The following is an 18,059-nucleotide window of genomic DNA, read 5'->3' as shown; positions in this document are numbered from 1 at the left end:
TCTTTTCCTGCCCACTTCGCCATTCCCTCAGAGGGAAGCTATTTTGTAAAGGTTGAAATAGTCCCCTATGTGTAGAGAGTTATTTCCAATTCTCACAATTGCCACAATTTGCCAAAATTCTCATTTTGCAGTTGAGAGAACTGAAGCCCAGATGGAAAAGATGATTTGTCTGAGGTCACACAGGAGTTAGAATTTGGTCTGGCTTGCAAAATTTGTGTTTTACTTTACCTCACTGCTGCCTCCATGTGCCAGATCCTGGATGCTACTTCTTCATCCCAGTCTCTAGCTGTAGTTACACTGTAGTTATGCAAAAGAATTGATTAAGAGCAAAAAGAAATGCTTTCATAGAAAGCAGACTGGGCACTTTAGTAGCAGCCATGGAAATTGATAGTTTGAAGTACCAGTTTTAATTTTTTCTTCAAGCTGATCATTAAGGCTTTTGTCTGCCACTACTGGCCTCCTTTGGAAGGATCATAAATGTGGTGGAAACCGACAAAACAGGGATTTTCTAATATAGAGGTGGCACTGCATCAGACGGGCTGAGAGACTTAGCTGTACTTGAGATAGGTCTCTCTTCTCTGTTCCTCTGTCCTGAGCCTGTTCTCAGCACTCCATTTCCTTATTTGCCTCTTAAGCTCCAAGCACTTAAAAGAAAACTTGGTGTAAATAGGCTTTGCAGTTGAGAGGCCTGGAATCCAGTTCTGGTTCTGACCCTTAGTTGAATTTCAGAATTCTGGGGGTACCCTGTTTCTTCATCTGAAATCAGTTATTTTCACAAGCATGTGGTAAATATCTACTCTGAGCCAGACTTTGTGCTAATCATTGGAGAATCAGAGACCTTGGGAGCTCAAGGTCCAATGTAGAAAAGAAAGGCAGGTAAGAGAGAGAGTCTAATGTAACCACTGATGTCAGAGCCATGTGGACAGGATATTATCAGAGCAGAGGGTATGAGGGGACTGAATCTGGCAGCAGAGTAGATTCCCGCTATATTTTTGCGAGAGCCCAGTGAGATAGTGTATATGCTACCTGTTACAAATGACCAATTGTTATTCTCTATTACCCACATTAGCTGTGTCTACACACAAACGTGTTTATTCTACCACTGATACTCCGCCCACTACCACCTCCACCCCACCCACCGGTCTTCTTTCCCAGCTGGCAGCTCTCTCCATCCACAAGAGATAGCAAGCAGGTGGTGGAGAAAAGGGAAGGGGGTGTGTGGCCCTTCTAGATGTAGTATTTCCAGCATTGAGACAGACGAGGAAATAACACTATACTTAAGAGTATTGTCAATCAGTGTGCAGCTAGATGGTAGATGTGCTTTGGGGACACTTTTCTCTAATTCTAATGACTTCTTGCCTTAACTGATTGCCCTGTCTTTATCCAGTGCCATTAGCAAATCAGTGATGCTTGTTGAGCAAAGTGAGAGTGTTGGCTTGTATTTACTTGTTTTGGTTCTTGGAACTAATTATTGGTGTTTTAAACATCCATTTTGTGTCCTTCTCTTCCTTCCAGTGTCTAGGGACAGATTTTTATTGAAAGTGGCATACCTTTTAGGTTAATTTATTCATATCATAATTTTTTTTTGGCACCTACTGTCTGCCAGGCACTGTTCCTGACAGACAAATATCCCTACCTTCATAGAGCTTACTTCTATACTAGCGGTGGTCCCTGGGTAGTAAATGATAAGTATATTTATATATTTATATAAATAAGATATATACTATATTAAAAGGTAAGAAGTGCTATGGAGAAAGGAAAATAGAACCTGATAAAAAGGAATGCCTGAAGTACCTTGATCAGGGTGAGTAGGCCTCATTGGTAAGGTGCTATGGGTGTGGTCTTAAAAGATGATCATGTTCATACCAGCACAGTCTGCCAATAAGTTTCTCCTTATTAGAAGTATACTGATCCTTATTTCATCAGTTACCAAGCCCTTCTGGAATCATATTGGCCAGGACTGAAATGCCACCATTTCAATTGGACTTGGATGAAGGGAGGATAGAGGGACAGCACCCCTTGCTTCAAGGCTGAAGCAGAGAACCTTCACCTCCATTAGATGTTGTCAGCCCACAAGCTCAAAGGAGAGGTCCTGAGAGGATCCAGTCATTTCACCCTAAACTGCCTTTAGTGAGTGCCTGTCATGACTATGTCTTTAGGGATATAGCACAATAATCTCTATCATTAAGGAGACTAACATCTTGTGAACTGTTATTTGTATATGTATTTTTTAACTTAATTTTGAATAGTAAAGATAGTACTATTTTATTTAATTTTTAATAAAAAATACAGTCCTATAGAACAAAATTTTAAAAGTATGTATGAGAACTTAACTTATAATTTATTCTCTCCTTTTATTTCCAAAAAGGGTTTGCAGTGACTCAAATTAAAATAAAAATATAAATGTACACAGGAGAGTTAAAACTGGATCAGGATCAGAAATCATATTGGTAAAAGGAAAGATAATTGTATCAGGATTGAACCAGAGATTTTCTTTTCTGAAAATAGGCTTATTGTTTTTGTAAAAATAATATAGAGAAGAAAGTAGCAGTCAACTGAATTCCCTCTATCTAGAAATTGAGCAGTGTATGTGTGTGATTTCACATAAATGGCACCATGCTATACTCACTGTAAGTCAGGTAATTAGTGGAATTAAGTATTACTTTAGATGAAGTTTCCTGATGAGCAAGGCAAAAAAAAAAGGGATACAGAGAGTTTGGTTCTTCAGGAAAGAAGAACTTTGTTCTGACACCCCTTTCTATTATCATTTTATGTATCCAGCAAACATTTTTTAAAACTATACTATGTCTGGTGCTGATGTGCTAAGCTGTGACGGATTCAGATAATAAGCATTACAGCCTTTGCCTTAAGAAGCTTCCTTGGACTGCTGACATCAAGGACTCGAGTAACATGGTGGCCATTGTCTTCAGTAGCCGTTCTGCCAAAGATTTACCAACATTCTACTAGGATGATCCTTTGGCCAGCCCTACCTAGTAACAGCTTGGGTGAAGTAGTGACTTGAGGAGCAGTTGCTGGGGGCTGACCCTTTTTCCATAGTGAGGCCTCCTAAGCCTCATGCTATAGGCACTTGTTTAGCTTGAGTCTGGGTGCCTCATTCTGTGTTGCACTTTGACCCAGCCCAGCTAAAGGCTAAGCCACAGGGTCCCAGGATGATCACTGTGACTTAGCAGAGCCTTCACCAGCTCGTGCAAATATACCCAGCCTGCAGCTAAATTCAATTAGTTTTTCTTTAAGAAGAGAAAGAAATCCAATTTTACCAAACATGGACAGACGGTGGAAGGCACTTTGATGTTACAACCTCTCAGTGATGCTTTACTTAGTCACAAGTTCATAAGCAAGAAGGCTTAATTACTTGGGAAAACACAGGATTAAAACTGGACACAATGGCTGAGTATCCGCTCTTAGGCGACTTGATTCGAACCCATGTACCCAGTTCGTGTGTGGTGCAAACTTTGATGTGTGCTATGACAAGCTGAAAGTCATGACCCCCTCAGGGAAGCTCCTTCACATGGCATTTGCAGGATGTGTAGGCGGAGAGGCAGGGCCTGCCAGGCCTGTTTGCTCAACTTTGATGTCCAAGCAGCCACAGGCCCCACTGTTTGCTCTTTCACTGAAGGATGGATTGGGAGCCTCCTACCTTTCCCAGTGGACAATGGCCAGCAATGGAGTGTGACGACTGTTGACCATTCCAGGAGCCTGGTGGACCAGAACAGGGCTTTTGGGAGGTGCAGAGCCTGGGGGGCCAAAAGCTGTTTGTAAGACGGCCATTTCTCCAGATGTAGCTTTCCTTAAAGTCTAGTGTTGGTTGGGTGCTTACAGTGGAGGTAAAAATAGCTCATGAGTTTTAGCAGGTATCAGCTACTGCTTGACTCTCCATCCAGTGGCACTAAGGTATTTGTAAACTGAAGGTTTAAGTCTATCCTGTTTCCTTTATCAGCATGTATATGCAGGGGATAGTGGTTTGGCAGAAAAATGGTATGATTTAGATCCTTATAATTTTTAATTTTTCAAAAAAAGAAACTGTCAAAACACACATCTGATAAAGGAATATTATCCAGAAGATATAAAGAACTCTTATAAATCAAGAATAAAAAGACAACCCAATTTTTAAAAAATGGGCAAAAGATTTTAGCAGACATTAACCAGAGAAGAGATGGATGGCAAATAAGCACATGAAAAGATACTCCGCATTAGTCATTTAGAATGGCTAAAATTTAGAAAAGCTGACAATACCAAGTGCTGACAGGGATGCAGAACAATTGCCATCATTGCTGATAGGAATGCATTATTATGCTGTGGCCACTTTGGAAGACACTTAGGCAGTTTCTCATAAAGGTGAAACATATATTTACCATGCAACCCAGCAATACCAGCTCCTGTACCAACTTTATCCATGAGACATAATAACACACATCTTCAAAAAGACCTGTAGCTTTGTAGACATAGTAGCTTTGTTCATAATCGCCAAAAACTGGAAATTACCCAAATGTCCATCAGCTGGTGAATGGACAAATTATGGTACATCCATACAGTGGACCACTACCCAGCAATTAAAAAAAATAAAACTATTCAGGGGCGCCTGGGTAGCTCACTTGGTTAAGCGACTGCTTTTGGCTCAGGGTCCTGGGATTGAGCCCCCCATCAGGCTCCCTGCTCCCAGGGGAGCCTGCTTCTCCCTCTCCCTCTGACTGCTGCTCCCCCGTTTGTGCTCTCTCTTTCTCTGTCAAATAAGTAAAATCTTTAAAAAAAAAAAAAAAACTTCACACATACAGCAACAAGGATGAATCTTTTTTTTTTTTAGAGAGTACATGCACGTGACTTGGGGAGGGGGAGAGGGAGAGATAGACTCTTAAGCAGGCTCCACACTCAGTGCAGAGCCCAACACGGGGCTTGATCTCACAACCCTGAGATCATGACCTGAGCCGAAATCAAGAGTTGGACGCTTAACTGACTGAGCCACCTAGGTTCCCCAACAGAGACGAATCTTAAAAGCCTTATGCTAAGCTAAAGCCAGACACAAAAAACTACCTATGGTATAACTCCAAAAACATATGACAGCCTGGAAAAGGCAGTACTGTAGGGACAGAAATCAGGTCAGTGGCTGCTAGGATTTAGGGGTAGGAGGAGGGACCCAAGGGAACTTTGGGGGTGATGGAAATATTCTAAATCCTGATTGTGGTGGTGATAAACAATGAAAACTCATCAAATTGTACATCTTAAAAGGATGCATTTTACTATGAGTAAATGATACTTCAGTAAATTGACTTAAAAAAAACTTTTTAAAGTTTTTAAAAAGACATCATCCCTGTCTAATTTTCATTATTATTTGTAACCCCTTGGCATACTAAGAATTCACGTTTGTAGTGTTAAAATGAATTCATATAGTTCTTGGTCACCTGGAATGTTTAGACTTCTTATTGTTGATGGTGTTTCACATTAGAGTACTGTATACTCTAATTGTTAGTAGAGAATAAAGGTTTATGAATTCTCATGATTTGTGATGTCATGAGGTATAATTACTGATGAATAATGATAAATTCACTTACAAGTGATACACAGTGAGCTTATATACATTCACAGCATATCCTACAATTCTTAATAGTAAGGAACAAGTGCAGGGTACAGGACTGAGAGCTTGCCTCCCATCCCACATCATCCTCTGACTCCTTGTCCCTGCACTGCCATACAGGGAGACCGCCTAAATAGTGTGGCGGATGTGGTGCTTCAGGAACCAGAGATCCTGAAAGAGTGGGGTGGTGGGGGGAGATTCAGATTTGAGTCCACTTGGGCTTGCTGGTTGCTTTGAAAGCCCCTGCTTCAGAGAAGGTGAGGCCATGAGGCAGAGCTCCAGCAAAACTGTTTGAAATTCCCCACAAGAATCTCCCTCCCTCCTCTGCCTTTTCTCCGGGAGTGCATTTCATCAGCATCGGAAGGACTGCTTCCCGGCACTGCCTTCCCTGCTTGGCTGGGGTCCCTGAGGAGCTGATCTAATGAGTGGCTAACACGCATTTGCCAAGGCCTTCCTGGATGTGGTACCTGGGCTTTGTTAATTTTAAAATGCCGCCATCCTTGGCTGAAGACCATTTAATTTCCTCTCATAGCAGTCATTTATTTTTAGCATTTGCTTATTTTCCCTCCACCTTACTAAGGAGGTGGGTGGTTGGGCATTAAACCCTGTCTTTAATAAACCAACAGTCCCAAGCAGATTCCTGTCCTGCAGAAGAGGCTGTGCAGGCCTTTCTTTGTGGGGCCAGCAGCTGCATAGGCGTTCCTACAATGATGCTGCTCTTGCAGCTGGACCAGGGGCAGCTTCCCTGGGAGGCTCTCCTCCCTTGCTGGCTGGCCGGAGGCAAAGCAAGTGGAGGGCCCCTGCACCCGTGCTTCAGTGCAGGTCGTTAGGGGGCCTGACCACATAGAGATCTATCCTGCCATAAAGGCCTATAGCCTCTTCCTAGGGTCCCCAGCTTGTTCTTGGCCTGGCTGCTTATTGCAGAGGGGTGCTTCCTTTGGCCCAAGGAGGCTGGGCTTTGTGCTGGCCAGTCTTCTGACTAGTGGTGATCATGGGTATGGCTGTGATTGGGTGCCTTCCGTTTGCCACGCCCATGTCAGGCACTTCCTATGTTGGCTCTAATCCTCACTACAATCCTAATAGGGAAGGATCGTTATCCCTATTTTACAGATAGGGAAAATGAAGCTCAGAGATGCCCATGGTTGTCTAATAAGTGAAAGAGGGAGCCAGGATTTGAAGCCAGTTGTCTTTGAACCATAAATTCTCATTCTTTCCACTGGATATACTGCCTGTGGAGGGAAGGGGTGGGGAGCAAGGCCTTGGGATGGACTAAGGGGTGCCAGGACCAAAGTCAAGGCAGCTCAGTCAGGGTTTCTTGATGACCCACTGGTGTCAAGATATGCGGGATGTTTATGAGAAGTCTAAAAACAGACAAACCACTCTCCTTGTCTCAAAAAGCTGACTGTTGGGTGCCTGGGTGGCTCAGTCGTTAAGCGTCTGCGTTCAGCTCAGGTCATGATCCCAGGATCCTGGGATCGAGTCCCACATTGGGCTCCCTGCTTGGCAGGAAGCTTGCTTCTCCCTCTCCCACTCCCCCGCTTATGTTCCTGCTCTCACTATCTCTCTCTGTCAAATAAATAAAATCTTAAAAAAAAAAAAGCTGACTATCAGGGGGTACCTGGCTGGCTCAGTCGGTAGAGCATATAACTCTTGTTCTTGAGGTTGTAAGGTCGAGCCCCACGTTGGATACAGAGATTACTTAGAAATTAAAAAAAAAAGCTGACAGTCAGTAAAGGGATAAACAAGTCCCCCCCCCCTTTTTTTTAAACAATCTATAGAATGAGACAGATTGTGGTCAGTGTCCCAGAGAAAATCACCTCTAGTGCCAGGCAGAGATCATGCCTTGTAGAAAAGAGGCCTTTCACACGAGGTGGGCCTTGAAGGATGGACAGGATTTTGATCGGTAGGGGTGGAGAGTAGAGGGACAGCATTTCTGGAATATCATTAGTACAAGAGGACCGGTGTGAACATAAGTTCGCAGAGGTGAGAAAGTAAGAATGTGCCAGATCCGGTTGGAGGAGCTGGCGGAGTCTAGAGACCAGAGAATCGAAGGAAAGGCCCTATCCAACATTGGCCAGGATCCACTCACTCCGTGGTAGTCTGGTGTTGGTGTATCTGTAGCTCTAGAGCCACATTACATGGGGTCAACTCCTGTTCTTCCTCTTACCACTTATGTACCTTGGCAGGTTCTTTCACTTACCTGTGATTGTTTCTTCAACCATAAAATGGGGATAATAAGCAGATCTTCCCCGAAAGGCTGTTTTGAGGTTTAAATATGTAAATATTGTGTTGTTTAGAACAGTGCCTGCCATATAGTAAGCACTTGATAAGGGTTGGCTACTTTAGTTAGTAGCATAGTAGTAGTGGTGGTGGTGCTTAATTATTATTATTACTGCTGAATGTGGGTCACTCCAGGAGGAAATTAGTTAACAGTCTGCAGGTTAGCCTATCTTTGAATGTGGGGTATTAACTTGTCTCTTACCAACACCTTTAGGTGGCTCAGAAGCAGAAGGGCTTTGGAGATTCTTTTTCCATTCCTTTTCATCTAAGAAACTGGGCCTGGAACATGAGACCCCAGAGCAGGGCACTTTGATGTGGGACTGGCTCTTGTCCCAGGTGGCCACCTGCCCAATGCTGGACAGTGCCCAGTATTTCCCAGCAAGGAAGGGTGGATGAGGGTGCTGGCCAGGTGCCCAGAATGCCAGCATCATGCCCCCAGAAAAGTGTGCCGGGCTTGATGTTTCTCCCACTGCTGCTGTGGCTGATTATGTCTGAGTAACAGTCATTTCTAATCCCATTTGGAATCGTTGCTCAAGATAATCCTGTTTCGTAGTAATGATATTCCAATTCCAGCATGCACCGATTCTAGTTTGGCAGATGCATGCCTTGACCTCAGGCAACCCAAGACAGTGCTCCCTGGAAAGCAGTGCCAACTCATTTGCCTAACATAACAATCTCAGGGTAGTCCCCCTTCTCCAACACTATATCCCATTTTGGGTTCTGTGTTCGGTGCTTTCATGGAGAGCTTCAGTTGGGATCAAGGGAGCATCCAGTGCTCATGCAGTTCAGCTGCTTGTGGAAGGACATTCCACTTCTAGGGACTGTGACATGGTTTACTTCCACACCTCTTTTTAAAGACAGCAGACCCACATTGTGCCATGGGCTGCTTGCTTGCTTGCTTATTTATTATATATTTATTTATTTGTTTTTAAAGATTTTATTTATTTATTTGACAGAGGGAGACACAGTGAGAGAGGGAACACAAGCAGGGGGGAGTGGGAGAGGGAGAAGCAGCCTTCCCGCTGAGCAGGGAGCCCTATGTGGAGGTCGGTCCCAGGACCCTGGGACCATGACCTGAGCCAAAGGCAGACGCTTTAACGACTGAGCCACCCAGGCGCCCTATATATTTATTTTTATAAGAGAACAAATCTACACCTTTATTTACACCTTTATTTATTTACTTTTCAGTAAGTTTAAATCCTTGAGGGGTACAGCATCACATGGATTCTGTGGCAGGAAGGTTGCTTCAGAATTTGGCATGAACCATGCCACTGGTTCCATGAACACAAGTTACTTTTCCCTAGATTACTCTGGTTTTGTTCAGTTTCTCACCAGGAGTCACTGTGTTGTTCTTTGCTTTGTACACCTGAGCACATCTCTTACCTAGATGCTTCATCTTGAGCATAAATTTTTAGAAGAGCTTTGTGCTCCCTCTGGTTCAGGAGACCTCACTTATAGCCAGCAAAAATGGCCTTGGACCACAACCTTCCAGACGTATTTGTCATTTTAGGAGTCCTGTTCCCAGGAGGCCTCCATAGGCTCCAAGATGGCAGAAAGAGGTGAGCTGCTTATTTAAATAGGGTCGCAGGCTAGTGGATCAGGAGTATACAGTAATATAGTAGGTGTGTCTGGGTTTCAGCAAGGTATTTGTCTCTCATGATACCCACATGAATAAAGTATGATGTGGAGAATAGTTCAGTCAGATGGTGAGTGACCTGTTTCATATGTTGTGTATATATGATTGGAGACTGGAGAGCAAACTCTAGTGGTGAGCCACAAGGCCCTGTCCTATTCAGTCATTACATGGATAAATGCCAACCCAATTGGCAGATTAAATGAAGCTTAAAGAGGGAGGTAGTATGTTGGGTGAAAGAATTGGGGATATTGAAAAAAGAACTCAGTGGGCTAGAACAGTGGTTAAATCTGTGGTGATAAACATTGATAGGGACGAGTGTTTAAGTCTGCAATTAAAACCAAAAGCCAACTCTAAAATCCAGGGTGAGGGAGACCTAACTTCGCAATAGGAGCAAATAAAGCCTAGGAGCTGACAAAAAACTCAGTGTTTGCATCAGCAAGTGCAGTGTTAAGGCCCCAGAAATGGATTGATTCAACAGATATTTACTGGTCTGTACTGGGCCTTCTGTGTGAGGAACAGATGGTCGGGGCACAGTCCCTGTTTGGGGGAGCACATAGTTTAGTTGTATGTGACGCAGTGGAGAGGAACAAGGGCTCTGGAAGGAGACCGCCTAGGTTTAAAAACCTCTACCTGGTACTAGCTCTGTTTCCTCGTTTGCAAAATGCAATAATAATAGCCCCTACGTCAGCATAGGGTGGTTGTGAAGATTGAAATGCACATAAAACTGTTCAGTGCAATGCCTAGTGTGTAGCTAAGTACTTAATAGGTATCTGCTGGTGTTACTGATATTTTTTGTTTTCTTGTTGTTATTTTCATCCAAAGTCTAGGAGATATAGCAGCCCCAGCACGCTCTTATAGATCATTTGCCTAGAGAGAACCTAGTCCAGGCCCATACTGTGGTGAAATCCCTAACAACCAGGGTTTGACCACTTTGGCCCATAGGTTCAGCAACCATGTATTCTAGAGCACAGATCGAAAGACATGGAAGATAGGGAATTAGATTTAGAACTAAGCTGAGGATGTGAAGTTGAGATTGCCTGGGAAACCCTATGATGGGTGATCTTGGTTCCATGGCCCTCTCCTTAATGTGCGATGTCTTCTTTGGGCCTTGCCCCAAATGATCTCACGTTGTCTGGCCCCACCATTGATTTTGACCCTTGTCCATCTGAAGGAGACTCCCTCTTATCCCAGCTAGCTGCTATGACCTGCTTTACTTTACCATCTGAAAATGTCACTATCCCCGGTACATAGTAGAGGCTCAGTAATTATGGCCACACAGACCTGGGTTTGAATCTTAGTTCCTGTGCTTAATTAATGTGTATACTTGGGCAGCTGAGCCTCAATTTATTCATTTTTTTCATATTTTGAATCTTTATTCTTTCATTTTGATATATTTATGTTTTCTCACACCATACTATGGTTTTTTGATTACTGGAGCTTTATTCTTTTTAATTTATTTTATTATGTTATGTTAGTCACCGTACAATACATCATTAGTTTTTGATGTAGTGATCCATGATACATTGTAATTTATTCATTTATAAAATGAGACTAATACCTCATTGCGAGTGGTTATATGGATCTGGAACAGTGAATGTAAAGTGCTTAACACACTGTGGCTGCTATATTGTGATTACTGATTTTTACCTTTTGAGGGAAGTAAACAAAATATTATTATCCTCTTTTGAGAAAATTGTGGCACATTTTCTACACAGGAAATTTGCCTCTTACCGAATCTTAGTTTATTTCCTAAGAAAGCTGGCTTTAAAAAGAAAACTGCTCTCCCCACCCTCTCCACTCCCGGCTCCTGCCCCCATGCCACAGGACCTTTAGATTTAACACATGCTGCTGCCTTTGGTCAGGCCACCCTGCTTTCCTGACCAGTGCATAGACCGGCGAGTAGACTGAATGAGCCACAGCTCATTTGACTTTCCAGCAAACCTCCTGAACTGTGACCTCTTTGCTTCCTCCCTTCATTGAGGTGTGCACTGGGTTGAGAATAGGTCAGTTCTTTGTCTTCTCCTTGGGACCCGTGACACTCATCACAGTGACCCTATGCTTTGGATGTGGGGGGTAGAGGGGAGGAGGAGTTGGAGGAGCTTCTCCTGAAACTCAACATTGTGTGGGGACGACCTGGAGCTGGGATCACTGCCCTTCTTGCTTCACCAACTCCAGCTGCTCGCCAGCCGTCTCTGACACGCGCCTGGCCCAGCATAGGCCTCAGCCCACACCACAGGTTTCCTCGCTTTTTCCTAAACAATGTAGCAACCCCAAGCCCCTCCGGCCACGGAGACCAGAAAGCCTTAACATCGATCGATGTAACTGTCCTCCCATGCATTGTGACACCCCACTGTCCTGAAAGCAGGAGCTCATCAAGGTCAGTGTGAGCCAACCTTCCTACATGTGCTCCCACCTCTAATCGAATTACAACCTGATCAGCAAATTAAAATGCGCCTCATGGGGGCTGTGGCTCCAAAGGGAGTTCCATGAGTCTCAGGAGCTGCCACTTTGGAACCACCCTCCTATTCATTTCCTCAGCTTTGTCTGGGAACTGCCTGGTGGAAGGCAGGAAAGGTCTGGTGCTCAGGAGAGGAAGGTGAAGGTTTTCCACAGTTAAACCTCCTGTGACCTAGTTTGCACCCTCAAGTGCAAATAGATATCAGGTGGGAGATATCTGGACAGGGCTGAGACAGTGGCATCTACCATTCTCCTCCATTTCCCACCAAATAAAATAATGATTTTATTTATTCATCCTTCATTTATTCATGCACTCATTCAGAAAGCATCTGCTGTCCACTTTGACCCAGGCACTGGGCAAGGAGCTGGGAATGAAAGTCAAGACATGGCCCTTGCCTCATAGTGTAGCAGGAAAGGCAAATAAAAGTAAGCAGGTAATCATGGTACAACATTATGAGGGTCACCTACCCATGGGGGGGAGTACTGCATTCTGGGTAGACAAATAGGAAGGCATGGACCCAGGCTGGGGGTCAGAGAAGACTCAGTTGAGTTGGTGACCTAGTCCCTGAAGAGCCCTGAAGGTGATGGGCACTAACCAGTTGAAGCAACGGGGCACACTCCCAGCAGAAGGAATGGCACATTTGATGGCCTTGGTGTACTTCAGAGAATTCATTGTTTTCACTGGGTCCTTAATCCTTCAGTCCCAAAGATCTACTAGATCATCATAGGAATTAGTTCTGCAGTTGAAAGACTTCCTGAAGGAATAAACTTTTGGAACAAATGGTCAAGTTCAGTTAATGATTAATAGTTGCTTCTAACTGCTGTATCATATTTCATAGTGTGTCTCTACCACATTTAACTTACTCATTCCCCAATGGTGGACACTTGATTGCCTGCAACTCCCCACTGTCACAGAATGCTGGGATGAACGTCTTCCATGTTGCCCTTTAGGGATCTGTGTAAGAATTGCTCTGGGAGATACACATTCAGAAGTTCTGGGTCATCGAGTAAGGTACTTTAATTTGATAAACTATTACAAGATCGCCTTCTAGAATGGCTGCACCAGTCTGTCCCGACAGTGTGTGAACAGTCCCAGAACCCCATGTCCTCTCTAACACATGGCATTTTTCAGCTTTCTAACTTTTGCCAACTTGTGGACTTTAAAGTGATATCTCATTGTTTTAATTTGTTTTTCTCTAACAGATGAGCTTGAGGATCTCTTCTTATACCTAATAGTAATCTGTGTTGTTTGTTTCTTCCTCTGTTGGGCTTTCTGATCCTAGCTTTGCTGCTAAAACCTGACTTGAGGCAAAGTGCTCCCACGATTTGTTAGCTGCCTGGGAGTCAATATAGGGAAGTGAGGAGCAATATAGCAGAGGGACTTTGTAGCCACACTGCCCTGGTTTGAATCCCACCTCAACTCCTTACAGCTGAATGATACCTTAGGCAAGTTACTTAATTCCTCAGTGCCTCAGTTTTCTTAATGTATAACCTGCCTCACTGGGTTGTTGTAAAGATTAAATGTGTTAGTATATATGAAGTGTTTGAAACAGCGTGTGGCATGGGGGAAATATACACAAATGTTAGCTCTTATTAGACTATTGTCTTCCTCCTACTTAGCCACACTCTATACCCTTGAGAAAATAGATATTTGTACTAGCAGGTAGTATAAACAAGGCAGAGAATAAAACAGTTCGCAGCCTAAGATCCAAGCTCACCCTCACAACCTTAACCTTCAGTATTCACAAGGCCCAGTCTTTTTGGTGAGTTAGCTCACTTGGGCGGAGATAAGAACAGAACAGGTTCTGATGGGCATACAGGAAGGCAGGTACAGCTGCTAGAGCCAAGTCATTTAAAGACAAACCTCTTGGTTTGTCTTTACATCCTCTTGGGCTGTACACAGCCTCTGAATCTCCAAATTAGGGAAATAAGAGTCGAGATTATCTCTAGTCTTTGAGGCTAATAATGACATTGGTTTTCTTTCCACAGACCACCAGAGACCAAATCCTGAGCTGGCTCAGAGAATTGCTGGTACTCTTAAATCTTTGCCCAGAGAGAACCTGTGGAGTAGTCAGCATAGATCCTCTGAGTAGAAGTGTTTCCTGTTGTAGAAAAACATAAGTGCATGGAATGATAGACTCTTCCCCCTTTAATCCAGCTGTTAAGACCCTAAAGGCCTAGCCCATACACCACAGCCTGTGTGGTACCAGCTACCCAAATTTAAGGCAGTAATACCTAAACCCAAACCTACTAAAGGACAACAACCAGTATGCCAGCATCAGAACAGAGGGTAGGCTGCTGTTGTCCTTTGATAGATCACCTCAAATAGCAGTGTCTGCTTCTCTTTGTGCCATCAGATTCTCTTTTTACTCCTGACCTTGTTACTCCCCTTGTTAGCCAGATGGGCGGGCCAACTTACCATCTCTCCATGTAAGTCACCTTCTCCCAAATACAGTTCTGAACCTGAGGATTTGTTTCTGCTTCAGGAAAAAGCATCAAGGAGATAGAAATCACTTCATTTCCAAAGTCTCATTGCTGCTCCTGGTTTCTGCTGCTTTTGCCTTTCCTTGACTTCTGATACCTGTATATTCCTTGGTTTCTGGCTGCCTACTTGGTTTGTGACCTACTGTTCTTCTTTAGCCTCTAGTCCTTTAACATCTGACCTGGCTTTTGACTCTGTCTCATATTTGTGCTTCCTGGTCTCTGGCCCTTGGTTCTGTTTTACTCTGAATTTCTTTTTTTTTTTTTTTAAAGATTTTATTTATTTATTTGAGAGACAGAGAGAATGAGAGAGAAAGCACATGAGATGGGGGGAGGGTCAGAGGGAGAAGCAGACTCCCTGCTGAGCAGGGAGCCCGATGCGGGACTCGATCCAGGGACTCCAGGATCATGACCTGAGCCGAAGGCAGTCGCTTAACCAACTGAGCCACCCAGGCGCCCTTTACTCTGAATTTCTTGACACTTGCTGGGCATGGCCAACTGCTAAGCCTGTTCTTACCAGCTTTGCCTTAGCTTTCTCTAACCTGGCTAGCCTCCTACTGTGTTTTTGCCGTGCTGCAACCCATAGGTCCAGGAAGTTCTTTTGGTCATCAAAGCTAGCTTTGATCACCAAAGCTAAGCATAGTCGTGTAGCCCTCTAGCCTGATCTGGGCTGGCTTCTCCAAGAAGGGTCTGATCCCTGTGGAGGTCTGGATTAGATGCATTGTAAGTAAGTAATGGCTGTTGGACAGAAAGCCTCCTAGCCATCTGGCAAGGTGTTTGGTGCCACTCTAGGTCACTAAGCAGCCACAGTTCCTTCAGTCCTAGCTATACTCCCACAGTGGGGCTGCTGCCTTTGAGTTGTATTAAAAGTGAAGGGAATCTTCTCTGAGGTTACAGAATGAGTCACTAGCTTGGTTGCTTATCCTCTTTGGCCTCCAAGTTTGTGAAGTGAATTGCCCATTCCCTTTGATTGGGTTAGCAGTCTGAGGGCCGAGCCTAGTCACTGTCTTCTCTCCATCCTACCAGACCACTGTCTGCCCTCCAGGGCCAAGGGCAGCATACTTGGTTGCTTGGACACGTCTTGCAGCTTGCAAATTGGACAGATGGAATCAATACTCACGAACCTGGAGAGGCCCAGGTAGCACAGTTAGTGACACTAGCTGCCTAGAGGGACAGCCTGCCATGGGAGGGGTTGTGATTGAATAGTGATTGGACACAGCAGCTGAGGATTAACCAAATTATGTCCCTTTGAGTTTAGATCGACAAACCTTTCTCACTCGGATTTTAAAACAAGCCACCTTATGCAGAATATAGAAAGAAGTGTTGCCTTCTTAACACAGGGCTGTGCCAGCATGAGTCGTGAGTTTCATGGTCAGGTATACATCTGGTGCCTACTTCCGCCCAGAATCATGTTATTATTACTAAGATTATATGGACAAAGGGAAGAGAGCTCTTATTTGTGGACTCCTTCTATGTGCCATGCACTACTGAGTTTTACATGCTTATAACCTGCGAGAGGGGCATTATTATCTCCATTATTCTGGTAAGGGAATGGGCATCAGAGGTATAGTAACCTGTCCAGGATCACAGACAGTAAATGATAGAGCTTTGATTTGAACCCAGATCTTTCTGTGCTTGTTATAAAATGTGCTGTCTTCCCAATTTAAGTGTCTCAATTCACATTTCTCTTGACTTCCCCACAGCCCAACCACAGGGCCAGGGACATAGTAAAAATAATAACCAATGTTTGTTGAGCACTTATTATATGTCAGATGGTGTTCTAAGCACTTTACATGCATTAACACAGCCATGTGAGCCAGATGCTCTTTTTATCCATGATAATTATGAGATTGCAAAATGATGATGTTCTAATTTCATTGTTCCTTCTACATTTATTAGTTATCATTCTACAGTAAGGAAGAGCTTTCCTTTCATCCCATTAACTTACTTATTTTCAGTATGGAATTATGGAATCTTTTTTTACTCAATTGGTTATGATCCATTACTGTGATTACTCATGTTGATGCTCAGATTGCCCCAGATTTTAAAGCCAATGTTCTTAATCTCTATACCATGCTACCTCTCTAGCAGATATTTTTTCTCACTGCCTTCTGTGTTGGTTTGCCTATCTGTAACAGCCTTTTTGTACCTTCTTGGCTTTTCATCTTCTGGGAAACAGAAAGACCAATGCCAGTTTTATCCCAACTATGTGTAAACTAAGAGCAGATATGTCTCCGAGTGTGAACCTGACAGACTCTGCTGTGAATTCAATATCTGAGTTTTAGACATGGATTTTAGCTGCTTAGAGATCCTTCTCATTTCTCCTTAGGATTGTAATCGATATATTGGATAGATTGCCTATGAAAGGTAATTCTTAAGATCCTTTTAGGTAAGGTGAATAGACACCTGAGACTCAACCTGACCATGTTAGATCAGTTGTAGGAGAACCTCAACTCTGAACCTATTAAAATTCATCCATCCATTCAGCAAATAATTGAGCCAGGTTCTATGCCTATTTGAAGGTAATGAAATTCAAGCCAGTTGGTACAGGGAAGACCATCAACACTGCTGATTACAGATATTGAAAAACTACCAAGAGAAAAACTAAAACTATAGTTTGACTTTTTAATAGTTATGATAGAGTAATTTTTTGAAATGCTTACCATTACACCTTCAAAAGCATTAACAGTTCTGAAGGCCGGTAAGCAAAAGATTAACATACTAAGAGAAAAATGGTCAAAGGACATTATGAAAATACAGTCAACTGTTGTGATTCATGAAAAAAGAAACACAACTAACTACTAAACATTTATTTCTTAAGTCCGGCCTCATTAGTAATCCAAGAAATCCAAGTAGAGATGGCAGTGTGATTTCATTTTTGCTTACCAGACTGACACAGGATAAAGAAAAATAAACACCCTATTTTGTGAAAGGAAGGCACAAAAGTTACTCTCATCCTTCTTCCTTTGCTAGTAAAAAAAAAAAAAAAAAAAAATTGGTACAATCTTCCTAAAATTCAGTTTGATAACATTTATCAAAACCCTTAAAAAGGTTTACACTTTTGGGGCACCTGGGTAGCTCAGTCGGTTAAGCATCTGCTTTCAGCTCAGATCATGATCTCAGCACCTAGCTCCCTGCTCAGTGAGCAGTCAGCTTCTCCCTTTCCCTCTGTTCCTCCCCTCGTTCTCTCTCTCTTTCAAATAAATAAATCTTAAAAAATCTTAAAAAAAAAAAGGCTTACACTTTTGACCTAGAACTTAATGTCCTAGGAATTTACCCAAAGGAAATAATCAGATATGTGTTATTGAAATATTAAAAATAATGTTTTACAGTAGGAATTGGTTGAATAAAGTATACTATAGTAGAACACTGTGCAGCTATTAAAGACAAGGTAGTAGACAAATACTTAAAACATGGAAATTTTGGGGGGCGCCTGGGTGGCTCAGTCGGTTAAGGGTCTACCTTTGGCTCAGGTCGTGATCCCAGAGTCCCGGGATCGAGCCCCACCTTGGGTCCCCTACTCAGCAGGAAGCCTGCTTCTCCCTCTGCTCCTCACCTCACTCACTCTCTCTTGCTCTCTCACACTTTCTCAAATAAATAAATAAAATCTTTAAA

At 43.2% G+C, this 18,059-nt stretch overlaps 1 protein-coding gene across 4 annotated transcripts in view; it reads left to right on the top strand.

Moving 5' to 3' along the window:
* Positions 1-18,059, top strand: part of CLPB (ClpB family mitochondrial disaggregase) — a 165,240-nt gene that overhangs the window by 29,444 nt on the left and 117,737 nt on the right. The gene's annotated exons all lie outside the window — the stretch shown is intronic.

Source organism: Eumetopias jubatus, unplaced genomic scaffold, assembly GCF_037043125.1.
Source record: "Eumetopias jubatus isolate StellerSeaLion01/CBP00866 unplaced genomic scaffold, mEumJub1_p1.0 scaffold_13, whole genome shotgun sequence".
NCBI lineage: Eukaryota > Metazoa > Chordata > Mammalia > Carnivora > Otariidae > Eumetopias > Eumetopias jubatus.
The sequence above is the reverse complement of the archived record's forward strand: the minus strand, read 5'-3'. Positions and strand labels throughout refer to the sequence as shown.